This window comes from Orcinus orca, chromosome 6, assembly GCF_937001465.1.
Source record: "Orcinus orca chromosome 6, mOrcOrc1.1, whole genome shotgun sequence".
NCBI lineage: Eukaryota > Metazoa > Chordata > Mammalia > Artiodactyla > Delphinidae > Orcinus > Orcinus orca.
Genome location: NC_064564.1, coordinates 19,556,744 through 19,570,663, shown reverse-complemented (window position 1 = coordinate 19,570,663; position 13,920 = coordinate 19,556,744). Strand labels below are relative to the sequence as shown.

The 13,920-nt window shown below is 45.3% G+C and overlaps 1 protein-coding gene across 9 annotated transcripts in view; it reads left to right on the top strand.

Annotated features, from left to right (window-relative positions):
* Window positions 1-13,920, top strand: part of LOC117201633 (alpha/beta hydrolase domain-containing protein 17B-like) — a 48,500-nt gene that overhangs the window by 21,977 nt on the left and 12,603 nt on the right. For 5 of the 9 annotated variants that reach the window (XR_004483688.2, XR_004483686.2, XR_007478210.1 and 2 more), the window contains one exon: window positions 5,643-13,801. The exons of 1 other annotated variant lie outside the window; for it this stretch is intronic. The gene's annotated coding sequence lies outside the window, so the exon portion shown is untranslated. The remainder of the gene's footprint in view (window positions 1-5,642; window positions 13,802-13,920) is intronic. 3 more of the 9 variants (XR_007478208.1, XR_004483689.2, XR_004483684.2) reach the window with 3 other exon arrangements.

Genomic DNA, 13,920 nt, shown 5'->3' with positions numbered 1-13,920 from the left:
GTATAAATACTGTACACTATACAGTTTACATACTGTATCAACACAACTTTTATACACCCTGGAAACCAGAAAATTCATGTGACTTGCAATATTCACTTTATTGAAGTGGTCTGGAATGGAATCCGTAATATCTCTGAGGTAAGCCTGTATATGAGCAAATAAATTCTCTTTACTTCTGCTTAATCTGGTTTGAGTTGGATCTCTGACATTTGCAGCTGAAAAGTCGTAATATAATCCCTAACCTGACTCACCCTCCCACCTCTCCTTTCTGGGGGGACATTTCATTGCGCCCTTTAGGAACACATGTTGAGTGGTCAGCACATTCCCCTGTATTCTCACCTCTTCCCTGAATGCACCTCCCAGCTCCTTTCATTGGGTGAAATCTGGTGCTCCCTCGGGTCCCTGGTCCCCCCAAACACTCACAGTGCTCTCAGAAGACAGTTGAGGGGCTTCCTTGGTGGCAAAGTGGTTAAGAATCTGCCTGCCAATGCAGGGGACACGGGTTTGAGCCCTGGTCCGGGAAGATCCCACATGCTGCGGAGCAACTAAGCCCGTGCGCCACAACTACTGAGGCCCACGTGCCTAGAGCCCATGCTGCTCAAGGAGAGAAGCCACCGCAATGAGAAACCCACTCACCGCAACTAAGAGTAGCCCCCGCTCGCCACAACTAGAGAAGGCCTGCGCGCAGCAATGAAGACACAACACGGCCAAAAATAAAAATAAATTAAAAAAGAAAAAAAGAAGACAGTTGATTTCCCCCCCCCCCTTCAGGTAGCTCAGGGCATGAAGTGACTAGGAGCCCTCCTTGCTCTCTGTTGCCGTTTTAAAACCGCTTCTCTTCCTTCTACTTCAAACTCTTCAGTTCTTTGAAGCTCGGTCTCCACCTGTCCTAACTGCTGTACCTGACAACCTGCTGGTCACTGCCGCGCACTCACTGGGACTTCAGCTACAGGCTCGTGGACCTTCTCTTTGGTCCCCTCCTGGCCACCGTTCTCTCAGCAACCTCAGCATCCACGTGAATGATTCTTCCAACTCATGGGTCTCCAACACCACAGCCACCTGAGACCTCCTAATCACCGGGAATCAGAACACATCCCAAACCTCAGATTCATATCCCACCTTCTATCATCTTTTATCCTTACTGCTCGCTTCCTCTCGTACCTCCAGTCAAAAAGTCTTTGACCTTCTCACTGCCAGTTCATGTGATCTGCATATTCTGGGTCTTACGGACCATCATGATAGTCACGCCCCTCAAAATCCCCTAAATCCCTTTATCTGTCTTGTTTTCTATTATCCTTATCATGCTGTATTTTTATATTGATGATTCATTTACACTGGGAACTGTGTTTCCCAGAATCCCTTTCTCTGAATAGTCCAGGGTTCGAGTTGGCCAAAAGCAAAGTCGTGTAAGATTGGGGAGGCAGAGGGGAACAGCAGTCATAACACCCTGAAGGTGGTTGTTTAGAGTCAGAAGTGCCGGAGGTTCTCTCTGGGTCTGTCTTCCCAACTGCTGGCCCTGCCGTCCAACAGTGACCCCAAGCCCACCCCGGACACTTTGGTGTGAACTCACAGAGGCAGTAGCCATGGGGAACCACCAACCGTGCATGGACTTCTGTCCTAGCGCCCTTTGTGATCCTGTTGCAGCAGCTGGATGTGACTAGCTTACAGCATTACTGCAAATCCCTATTTGTTCACCAGTGCCAGAGCCGGTTAGTGGCTTTTCTCTGATCTTTCAGCTCCAAATTTGGACTTTTCTTTCCCAGCTCCTCCTATGATTGTGTAAGGTCTAATTACTATAATAAGCTCCTATCCCACAATGTTTACTTAGCTCAGTCCTAATGGCCCACTTTCTTCGAGCTTGCCCCAAAGAGGCTGAATGTTGCTAGAGAAAACACACAGTCCTACTGACTGGTTTCACTTGAATTCATGACCACATGGTAGTCCTCTGGTTTTTGTCTGTCCAGGATCCTTTCCCTCTTCTTTGGGTAATAACGTCACAGATTTGTTGGATGAAGTATCCCTCATGGAATACGGTCTTGGTGACACTTTCAATTCAATCATTGTTCTTTGCCTCCATCTGGCCAATCAGATGCTCTCTCCTTGGAATTTCAACGTGGGGGGATGGAACTTATTCATCCCAACTGCTGCATTCTAGAACTGCCGTCCATGTATTCCTGCTATAGAGATCCCCAGGGCTAAGCTAGTCCCTGGTACTCTGGTCCTTCAGCTTTTCCTACAGCCATGTGAACTCCCTCCATTCTTCCAATAGATTTGTTACTTAACGTAGCCAGAGCCGATGGCTGAGGCTCGCACAGACCTCAGATGAGCACTCTACTCGGCCCAGCAATCCTGCTACGTTCCCCCAGACACCGTGAATTCTCACTTTCCAAGGCAGTTATTCCATATCTTTCCTCTCTTCCCAAATCTGCGTTCTGGTCCACCCAACTTTGGTCTCATACTTTGTTAGGGAAGTGGAAGCATTTGACATCTTCCCATCACCAAGTCTACAAACCTACCGGGAGTTGAACTCATATCTTCTGTTTTCTTTCCAGTCACAATGCTGCCCTCATAAGCATTTTAAATCTCTCTGCTCCAATCAAAGGTCAAGTCCTCCACCTGTGCTCTGGACCCATCTCCATGGCCATCTCAAAGATTATATGCCTGAGTTTATCAACCTTCCCTCTCTCCTGACCATCACTTTCCCTTCCTCTATTGGATCCTTCCCATCAGCACATAATTGTGTCCTAATACCTCCCATCTTTCAAAATACAGTTGACCCTTGAACAACATGGGGGTTAGGGGTGTGGACCATCTTTGCATTAAAAAATCTGAGTATAACTTAAGATCCATGCTTGGTATCCTCTGTTCCTCCATATCTGTGGTTCCACATGCACGTTGGATTCAACCAACTGTGGATTGTTGAAAATATTTACTATTGAAAAGTAACCTGTATAATTGGACCCGCACAGTTCAAACCCATGTTGTTCAAGGGTCAACTGCATATCCTTCCTTGACTCTATGTATATATCATTCCATTCTCTGCTCCCTGTTCATGGCAAAGCTTGTGGGTTTCCATTTTCAGCACTCCGGTGAAAGCTGCTCTTGTGTTCTGGTAACAGATGACATCCATCTTGCCGAATTTTGTGGTTACTTCTCTGTTCTCATCTTCCTTTTCCTCCCAGCGGCCTCCACAAAGTCAACCTTTCCCCTCTGTTTCTGTGACACCCCAAACTCTTGATTTTCCTCTACCTCACTAATTGCTCTTGAGATTATATCCAGCTCTTCACCCTCCCCCCTTTCTTTCAATGTTTATCATACTATAATTATCTTGCTTATTTTTTTTATATACTAGCTTATTTTCAGTCTTTTTTAACATTCACAACAATGTAAATTTCTTTGAGACAGGAATTTAGTTTTTGTTGTCTGTACTGTTCAATGGGCACATAGTATGTACTCAATAAATGTCTTTTGAAAGATAATCATGACATGTTTCCCAGACCTTTTATCATCCAGGTCACCTTTCTCCCAGTGCCCTCAAGTTGGTCACTATTCCTCTAAAAATATGGCCGCGTTTGGAGGCCCATATGAGCATAATTACTTTGGACCCTGACAAAGATTCACTCCTTGATCTAATTCTAGTCTGGCTCCTCTGAACCCTCTTCTCAACCAGGCCCTGACCTGTGGGCTTCCGTGTTCATCTCTGCTTAGTCTAGTTTTAGCAAGGATTCTGCCGTGTCAGTTTAGTGACAATCCCCCATCCTTGGTTTCTGAGCAAATTCCTTATCTCCCCACACTCAATATCTTACCACCCTGGTCTGCCTTTAGCAAAAATTTTGTGGAGTTGGTTTAGCCAGAATCCCCCTTACCCCTGATGTTCCTTCTTAGTAATTTTCCATCCTCTGACCCTGCTCCTTGGCTATAAATCTCCACTTGTTGTGTTCAGAGTTGAGCCCAATCTCTCTCCCCCTCACTACAAAACCCCACTGTATTAGTCCCCATTACATAAAGTCTGCCTTATCACCTTTAACACGTATCATGAAAAAAAAAAATAACAACCCTACAGTTCTATTAATACAGCCAAAAATCACTGCAGGTCTTGGGCAGCCATATCCAAGGCTGTCCCATTGAAGGACATGTAAATAGTGCCCCCTGGAATTGTGCAACATGGTGGTTCCCTGTATTATTACATTGTTGACCAGCACTAAGTGGGGGGAGTTAACTGCATTTTCAATTTTTTTTTTCATAGACATGCTATTAGGTCATTTTTCCTCCTTTCTGGGTATAGTTTTTTCTGTCCTTTTTTTTTTTTTAATTTCTTGGATAGAAAGGACATCTTCATACTTCTTCCTAGTAGGAGGAGTTTTAGTCCATCCTTGAGATCCATTGAGTTTGGAATCTTGCTTTTGTCATTCAGCATATTAATTATATGTTACCTGAAATGTTTATAAGTCTGCTTTGTCCACCGTCATCAAAACATTGGGCAGGATAGAGTCAAGGGTAGAGACCTGTGACACACCAGTAGAGACCTTCCCTCAGACTGATATGAATAAAAGATCAATCCTCTTTAGGCATTCCTTAGCATATTATCATCTCTTGTACACTTAGATCTCAAATAGGCAGAAAACAAGAATGTTTCAGAATAAAAAACAGTCCAGTTGATTCACATGTGGAAGCAGCATTGGACCCAAGGCTTTTAGGTTTTAGTTCTTATCTTTGGTACTTACTAGATCTATGAACTTGTATTACCCAGTCAAATTCTCTTGAATGCAGTGTACCTTATCTGTAAAATGGGGATTAAGTGATTTTGAATCTAGTTACAGGGTGCTGGATGAGTGAATCTCTTGAGGTACAATAGATCTCTCGAGTCTATACTTCTGTGACTCCCACTGGGATGGGGTCCTTCTCATGAATGTAGCGGCCTTTTAGCATCTGCTTTATTGTCATTTATAACAGTGAAGCATTGGGGGGAAATTCCCAATAGCCACCAATAAAATATAGACTATGATATAGACACAATAGGCTGTTTTGAAAAATGAGCCATTTTGTAGTAATGAAAAATTACGTTTTAGAAGGATTCTTAAAGATGTGAAGAAATAAGTGACAATAAGTGACAAATATTATTTATATGTATAAAATGATCCCAGAACAATGTGGAAGGAAGCATATGAAATTGTCAAAAGAGGTTATTTTGGACATTAGGATTATTAATTATTTTTTCCATTCACTTTACTTAGCTCTACATTTTAACATTTTTATATGAGTATACATTACATATTCTGGAAGAATAAAACTAGAAAGCGTTTTGAGATACCTAATATATGCATAAAAAGTCATAAATGTTTATGCCCTTTAACGATATGAATTCCATTTTGGGTATTCAGTCTAAGGAAATAATTTAAATTACAGAATATACTGCATACAAAGATGTTAACGTGATGTTTTTTATAATAGTGTAAAATTGGAAACAGTCTAACAATATAGGAATGATTAGTTAAGAACACATCATCTAACTGAAATCAAAGGCAGACTTTTTAAATTGTGTGTATAAAGTCTATAATAACAAAAGATTATGAAGTAATGTTCAGCGAGACAGTAGAATAAAATTATGTTCTTTTTTTTTTTTTTTTTTTTTTTTTTTGCAGTACACGGGCCTCTCACTGTTGTGGCCTCTCCTGTTGTGGAGCACAGGCTCTGGACGCACAGGCTCAGCGGCCATGGCTCATGGGCCCAGCCGCTCCGTGACATGTGGGATCTTCCCAGATCGGGGCACAAACCTGTGTCCTCTGCATCGGCAGGCGGACTCTCAACCACTGCGCCACCAGGGAAGCCCTAAAATTATATTCTTATTACAACTATATTATTTTTTACAAGGCCAAAAATAATGCACAAATTATCTAGACTACAGGAGGTGATTGTTGCCAGTGGTGAGACTCAGGGTAATTGTAAATGTTATTTTGACTTTTATACGCTTTCCAAATAGAAGCATTTATTATTTGTGTAAATAGTAAAAAAAAAAAAACGAAAAAAAGTATAATTATTTTAAAGTAAAAAGTAGCTGCTCTAGGGCAGGGAGACTGATGAGCTGAGCCTATCTCTTTCTGGGAGACTCCCAGGGTTGGGTGGAGACAAGAATGATAATCTGCTGTCCTTATTCAAGGGCCCCAGGACTCCACCCCCAGAGCAGGGGCTCCCTGGCCCCAGTCGCTGGTTGTCAGATGGAACACACTCCCTCCCAGCCAGACGCAGCCTGGGCCCTGAAGGTCTAGCCCTGGACGTGGGTCTCTCCTGTGGCTGCTTGAAATGCTCAGAGAGATATGGAGGGGGCCTTCTATCACTCATTACCCGGCCTGCTCCAACCAGAAAAATCCTCACTTCCATCACTGTCACCCTCTCCTACTTCTACTCCATGGGGCACTTTTGGTAACGATGGTGATGCTGGTGGATGATAATATCTTACCAAGTCCCTCCGACACACCAGTCCTATTATGTAGAGCCTTTCTGTGAATCCTTGCAATGAGGTCTGTACCACCTTGAGAGATACATACAGTTATCCTCACTTTACAGATCAGGAGATTTGGAGAGATTAAGCCGTTTTCTCAAGCTCATACAACTACTAAATGGTAGATCCACTTAGTGTTGACTATTCCCAGTTCGTGCTCTTACCCACCGTCTTGATGTAGGTTGAACGCCCAGCCTGTGCTCTAAGCCATACTGTCTCCCATCCTCCTGCAGGGGCCACCCCACTATTTCAGCTGGCGATGGCTTTCCTTTTTGTGTGTGTTTGTTTTGTCTGACGCTCAATTCTTTTTTGAGTTTTTGGAGTTACAAAGCAAAACCAAATTGTGCTTATTAAAAAACAAGTTTCCCAAACCACATAAATAAGTGATTCTAAAAGGAAATTTTTCAACCATTTATGACATTTGCCTTTACTCCGATTTTTTTTTCTTTTGGCTTTCTTTTTTTATGTCCTTCTCCAAGCATCCTTCTTCCCCCAACTTCCTGAGATGTGACGCAGCAATTTCAGTAACCTGTGTGTGTGTGTATCATAGGTTCCCATTAGTGCCCTCCCCCAGTGGCATTTATATGATGAAATTGAAGCTGTATAGATAAAAGTCATAAGGCTCCAATGCACAACCAAAATATAAACTCGTGAAGTTGCATAGATTTGTGGTTGCCTATGTAGGTGTTGCATCGTGGGTAAGGATGTGCCTGACTTTTCTCTGTATCAGCCTACAGTGCCCAGTACAGGGCCTGGCACCTCATGTGACTCAATAAAAGCTCTCTGAATAAATGAATGAAGGAGAGAACAAATGAATGTTTCCCATTTTTTTTCACAGCTTGAGGGATCGTAGTTCCCCAACCAGGGATAAAACCCGTGCCCCCTACAGTGGAAGTGACGAATCCTAACCACTGGACCTCCAAGGAATTCCCAACAAATGGATGTTTTAATGACAGCACATATGGCTTCAGTTTCTTCATCTGTAAAACAATTATGATTTTATTCTCATCTATGAGAGTGAGAGCTCTGAAGCATGGGGAATAGACTGTATTCTAGCACCCAACAAACACACTGCCTGGCAGACAGGATATACGCAATAAAGGTGAGTTGTCTGAAGTGAATTCCTCGAGACTCCTAGCAGGGGTCTGAGAACGGCCGAAGCAAGGCCTAAACGTGCCCTGCCTATTTCTTAGAGAAGGACATTTTGCTGTTAAATGACTGAAATGGATTGTGTTATCCGCCACTTTTGCAGAGTCTGTGTGCAAATTATACGCCTGAGGCTCTAGGAAGTGGTCCCCAAGAGTTGGAAGCATTCAGTGTCCTAGGGTAGCCCCAGGCCAGGCCCTCAGGGAGCTATAAGGGAAACCAGGATCCTCCACTCCCCCTGGGCTTCAAGACTATAAAACTCGGTCAGACCCGGACCCAGCTTCCTTTGGAGAACTGAGGCTGGAACCACCCTAGGATTCTGCTCCTCTCTACTGAGCACCTGCTAAGGGGGAGGAACTGGAATGGGCTGCTGCTGCTTTTCAGGCAAAAGCCCCTTTAATTGCTGTAAGGAATCCAGGAGGGTAAAAGGACTGGAGGGGCTCCGACAGGGTTTCTCATTTCTCTGGGGGAAGACTCGCCTGCCTTCCCACCTGCCTGGAATCTACAGCTCTGAACAGTCTTTCAAAGAGCCTCCCTTTCCAGCGCTTTTCCCTCCTTCCCCATCTCATTTTCCCTCCTCCTCCCTCTCTCCGCAGCCTCCTTACCCACCGCAGCACCTACACAGAGTCGTCTCTCAAACAGCATCTTTGAATCAAAAACTGAATGAGCCCGCTCCTTGCCCTCCCCTCCTCCCCCTGCCCCAAAGTCTCTCTCCCTCTCTCCCCTCCACACACACATTTCCCTTCTGCCACCTTCACCACCATCCAACACAGCAGCTTCCGGAAGCTAGTAGAGTCGTTATCTTATTTTGCTCCCATATCTGGGGATCCCTGAATGCTGCGGGCCGCCAGGTGGGAGGAGGGCCCCCGGAAAAAAGATGGGTCCTTGGAATGGGTCCTTCCTCAAAAGTGCCTTGCAACCAATCCATCTCTCTGCCACCGATTTTCCAGAGTGAGAGAGGAATTCCGCCCCCAGCTTTGTCAACATCCCTTCCATGTCCACCTAGTAGAGTGGCCCACCCAGCTGTACGCTTGGCCTGTCTTGTTTCCATGGAGCCCAGCTGGGCCTCCGTGTGGCTCCCATTCTCCCAAGCATCTTGGTGGAGTTGGCAGCGAGTGACAGGCTGGGGTGCTGGAGGACCCGGCTGCCAGGGGAACATCCATCTCTAGGAGAGGAAATCCCATTGAGTGGGACCCCCTGCCCTGGGTTGCACCCCTCTGTTTGCAGGTGAAGCCAGGTCAACACAGGTCAGAGTTGTCTAGGAGGGTCATGGGCCGCTAAGGATGTGGGTGGAAGCAAGGAGGGGTGGCCCCACCCATTTTAGTGCCGGGGTTGGGGATGCTCCCAGATTAATTACAGGTGTATGAGCCTAAGGTCTTCTGAGCACTGGGACCTGGAGTTCTCTATCTCTCCCCACTCCCCTCCCTTCTCTATCTGACTCACCGGAGCTTTCTACAGTCCTGCCAGGCTCCCCAATCTCAGGAGCTGCAGCAAGGGACGGCTTTCCCTGGGCTTTGCCACGTCTTTCTATTACATTTGCATTGTTTCTGCACCTCCCCCCAGTGACCCTGCCTTTGCCCCTACCTAATTATGATGATAAGAACTGCAACAAAAATAAGCTAGTATCCCATGGCCGCTGAGCATGCACGTCCGGAGCCTGTGCTCCGCAACGGGAGAGGCCACAGCAGTGAGAGGCCCGTGTACCGCAAGAAAAAAAAAAAAAAAAAGCTAGTATCTATTGAGTGTATCAAACTTATTAAACCTGATTAACTCTTCCAACCACGTGGAGTAAGAATTATCATCTGCATCTTCTGGTTGGAGGAATGGAGGCTTAGAAAAGTCAAGAAACTTGTCCACACCATCACCCAGCTGGCGAGCGGCTCCGCAGAACTCGTGCCTCAGCCACTCCTGCCCACGAGGGCCAGCTTTGCAGTCTGGCTCCCTTTTGACAACTTCTCCCCAACCAGCTCTGTGTTCCATCCATCAGTCCTCCCAATCAGCAAGTGTCTACAAACCCCAGTCCGGGCCTGGGCCCCTGGAGGGGCTCAAAAGGCTGGAAAGCCATAGCCCCTGCCCTGGAGTTACTGAGGAGACAGGACAAAAACAGAGAAATTCACACACAACCCCTGGCTGACCCCTGCCAAGCCACTTCCCTTCCCTGAGCCTCGGTCTCCTTACCTGCAAAATGAGCGGGTTGCACCGGAAGGCTGCAAGTACGCAATCCTACTCATCTCTGATCACCTGAGTGCACCCCACTTAATTAGAAGGTAGGAACACTGAGGCCCAGGGATTAGGGCCATGCCAGAAAAAAGCTGGAGCAAAGTCAGAAAAGAAAATCACAAGGTTTGACCCTTAGAAGAAAATGGCTTTGTTATTAAGAATAGGACTAACACTCAAGAATGATCCCAGCGAGGGCCCGGAGCGGGTAGATGGGGGGGCGCGTCTACTGCTCCATCCTTTTGTATCTGACAAAGCCCGAGAGAGCGTCAGCCTGGTGTGGGTTTCCCCTTAGTTCTTGGGCGCTCAAGGAAAAGTAAGCCGGTTGCTTCTGATCCTTTCATTTCCAGAGTACCGCAGGGTGCCCGGAGAGCAGAGAGGCTCCAAATGAGGCATTTCTAAGCCTTTTTCTTAGGAGCAAGAAATGGTGTTTGAGTGTGGAGGAGTGACCGGGATGAGGCACCTCCAGGTTTGGAGATGAGGGGACTGACCCGAACTGGAGGCTGCCTTTCCTTCAGGGCATCTGGGTAGGAACACACGCAGCTCGCAGCGTGGTTGCTTCCCCCGCCATCCTACAGCAGCGGTGGCAGAGCGAGATTCAAGCTCGTCTTTTCACTGCCGATCCAGCCCTGTCTTCAATACCAGGGCATGACGCTCAGACTGCAATTATGGCTCTATAGTCAGAAGTCCATCTTTGTTCCACCTCTGAAAGAAGGTCCCTATAAATCACAGTATAGACAAAGTGAGGTAAGGACTGTGGTAGGCTGAACAATGGCTCCCCAAAGAGATCCCTGGAACCTATGCATCCTCCTTTATAGGGGACTAGGGACTGGCAGGTGTGATCAGAGAAGGACCTTGAGATGGGGAGATTAGCCTGGATTAGCCAGGTGGCCCTAAATATAATCCCAAGGGTCCTTAAAGACAGAGGCAAGAAGGTAAAAGGGGAAGCAGGAGATATGAGGATGGGAGCAAGAGGGTGTGTGCGTGGCGGGGGGAAGGGGTCAGGAGACGAACATGGGTAGCCTCCAGGAGCTCACCTGGAGGAAACATTCCAAAGCCTCCAGGACTCCTCCAGGTGAACATTTTGATTTTGGTCCAGTGAAACTGACTTCAGACTCCTGGTCTCCAGAACTCCAGTAAGAGAATCAATCTGGGTTGTTTTAAGTCACCAATATGTGGTCATTTGTTAGAGCAGCTACAGGAAGCTTATACAAATGCTATTTACCCACTGATGAGAATAAACTAAAGCATTTCAAATGTATGTCTTCAGATGTAAATAATTTATGATAATTCATTGTAAGCAGAAACCATGATGGCTTCTCTTGGCCGGTTCTTGGATATTTGGATTAAAAATCATTTTAAGTTAGTGGTTAAAGCCAAAACTATACCCTACCAGACTTGGCAAGGCCTAATTTTATATTGGTGATATGCAACTTTTGTTTACGTATTTGAAAGTAAGTTTTAAAATCTCTCTATCAGACTTCTACTAATGCAGACTGCCCTCCCCTCAATGCATCTAGGAAGGAAGTATACTTTAGTATATAGGACACAAAGACTAATATACTAAGCAAGGAGGAGAGAATTAGCAAGTTAATTGCCCTTACTTATGTGTTCACTTCCATCCTGGTGAAGAATTATTTGTTCAGTTCTGTCTGGAATGGAGGTGTCTACTTAGAAATATGTATCTTTTGGGCAGTAATGTATCATATGCATGATATAACTAGCTGATAATTCTAGATGTTATAACAAGGCAAACGCACAAACCGTTAGCTTTGGGACCAGACGTGTAACTAAAAAGAAAATTCATGGTTTGCTAATATTATTCTCCGAGAAGGAGGTAGCATGTGGATTTCAGCTTTTCAGTATGTCTTGGATGTGTTTGTGCTTTTGTGTAATTGTTATTCACAAAGATGATGTTTAGCACACATATTATCCGATTGGAATTATCACCGACTATACAAATTACTATCTGGAATAATGGCTGTGTTGATTGTAATCCTTTTGCTGATGAACATGGGCTTGAACAAAAAATACAAAAATCTAATCAGCACAGGCTAAGGTGCAAGTCATGCCGTAACAGGGAAGAAATTTTGTATCCTATTACAAGTTAATCAGTAAAGGAATGTTGCCTATAAGCTTACATTATGCATAATGGCCCGTCTCTGGGAACTCTGTCTCCCAGGTAATGAGCATTAAGCTAAAATACCTTTGTTTAGCTCACAGGAAACATCCTGACCAGACCCACCAGTGAATGACTACAAGAAAGAAGAAACTAGCACATTCCCACCAAAGTCTGCCTGGAACCAGGACTTTACCCCCTCCCCTTTTAGTATAGAAGAAGACTGAATTCTAATTCGGAGAAGGTAGTTCTTTGGGACACTAGTCCCCCATCTTCTCCGTCTACTGGCTTTCCTAGTAAAGTCGCTATTCCTTGCCTCAACAACTTGTCTCTCAGTTTATCATCCCATCCTGGGGTGCACAGCACGAGCTTGGACTCAGTAACGATGCTATCATGAGGTATTAACCCGCTTGCTTTCCAAAGCAGCTAGTAAGTATTCACCGGTGCTCACTGAATAGTGAGTTAAGGACAGGGACAATCATTAGATACTTAGAATGGTCTTTACCATTATTTCCTGGTGACAGGATTGCCAGCACCATGGTGGGGCTCAAAGAAGTATCATCTGCTCTACCTTCCAGAACAACCGTAGCAACCTAAATATAAAACCTGGAATATAAATCAACTACTTCTGTTCTAATAATTCCGACATGGAATTGGAAGACAGTTGGAGACGTCACTGAAGAGTAGATGTGAGGCTTGAACCAGCCCTTAAAAGAGAGAAAGAAATGATCAAATGAGAGGTAGACATGGGGGGTGTACCTGAGGCCTGCAGTTGGATCCTGCCATAAACAGCTTGCATGCTGTTGAAGTAAATTTGGGGCCCCATTAAATATCTTCTTTTTTTTTTATAAATTTATTTTTATTTATTTTTGGCTGCATTGGGTCTTCGTTGCTGCGTGCGGGCTTTCTCTAGTTGCGGTGAGCGGGGGCTACTCTTCGTTGCGGTGCGCAGGCTTCTCATTGTGGTGGCTTCTCTTGTTGCGGAGCACGGGCTCTAGGTGTACAGGCTTCAGTAGTCGTGGCGCATGGACTCAGTAGTTGTGGTGCACAGGCTCAGTTGCTCCGCGGCATGTGGGATCTTCCCGGACCAGGGCTCGAATCCCTGTCCACTGCATTGGCAGGCGGATTCTTAACCACTGCGCCACCAGGAAAGCCCTAAATATCTTCTTTATGTTATCCTCAGGGTAAAATATATATAAACACTGCCAGATACTTTTTTTTAAAGGCCCAGCTGCTGTTGCTTGTAGATGGGCATTGATGTGCACACAGAATGCCCGGGTGTGGTGCTGAGTTGTCATCCCACAACTCCTGCTTTCCAAGGCAGAGAAGCACCACTACAGTGTGTTCTGTTACAGCCCAGACTGGTACTAACCTACAGGGGGTACATTTTAGGATTTGGTCTCTGTGTTTTGTTTGGGGTTTGTGGTAATTTGGGATGAGTGTCCTCATGGACTGTTTTACATGATATGGTTCAGAACCTGTTGTCTGACCTATCCTGGTCAGTTTCAGCCCAGGATGTGACTTTTGTCTCCCCCTCTAGATTGTGGACCCCAGGACCACATCTCACTCTTCTGCTACATCCTCTTCCACACCTTGCCTGGTGCCAGGCCCAGAGGGATGCACCCTAAACCTGAATCAAATTGCAAAGCCAAACAGATGCCAGTGGAAGGATTTGGTGGGATTTAATAGCAACCTATGAACTTGGGAAGCTAGAGAGTAAGGGAGAATGAGTCTTTCCTATTATTCAAATTGTCTGAGTTGCTTTCCTTCCATATTCTTGTGTTGAAATCACTGCTAGAAACCTTTCTTGTCTAAAACAGGTAAGTAACCATCTTCAAACAGCCAGAGGGTCTCTCTAAAGCTGCCAGGACCATAGGTAGAGTTGCTTTCCTTCCATATTCTTGTGTTGAAATCACTGCTAGAAACCTTTCTTGTCTAA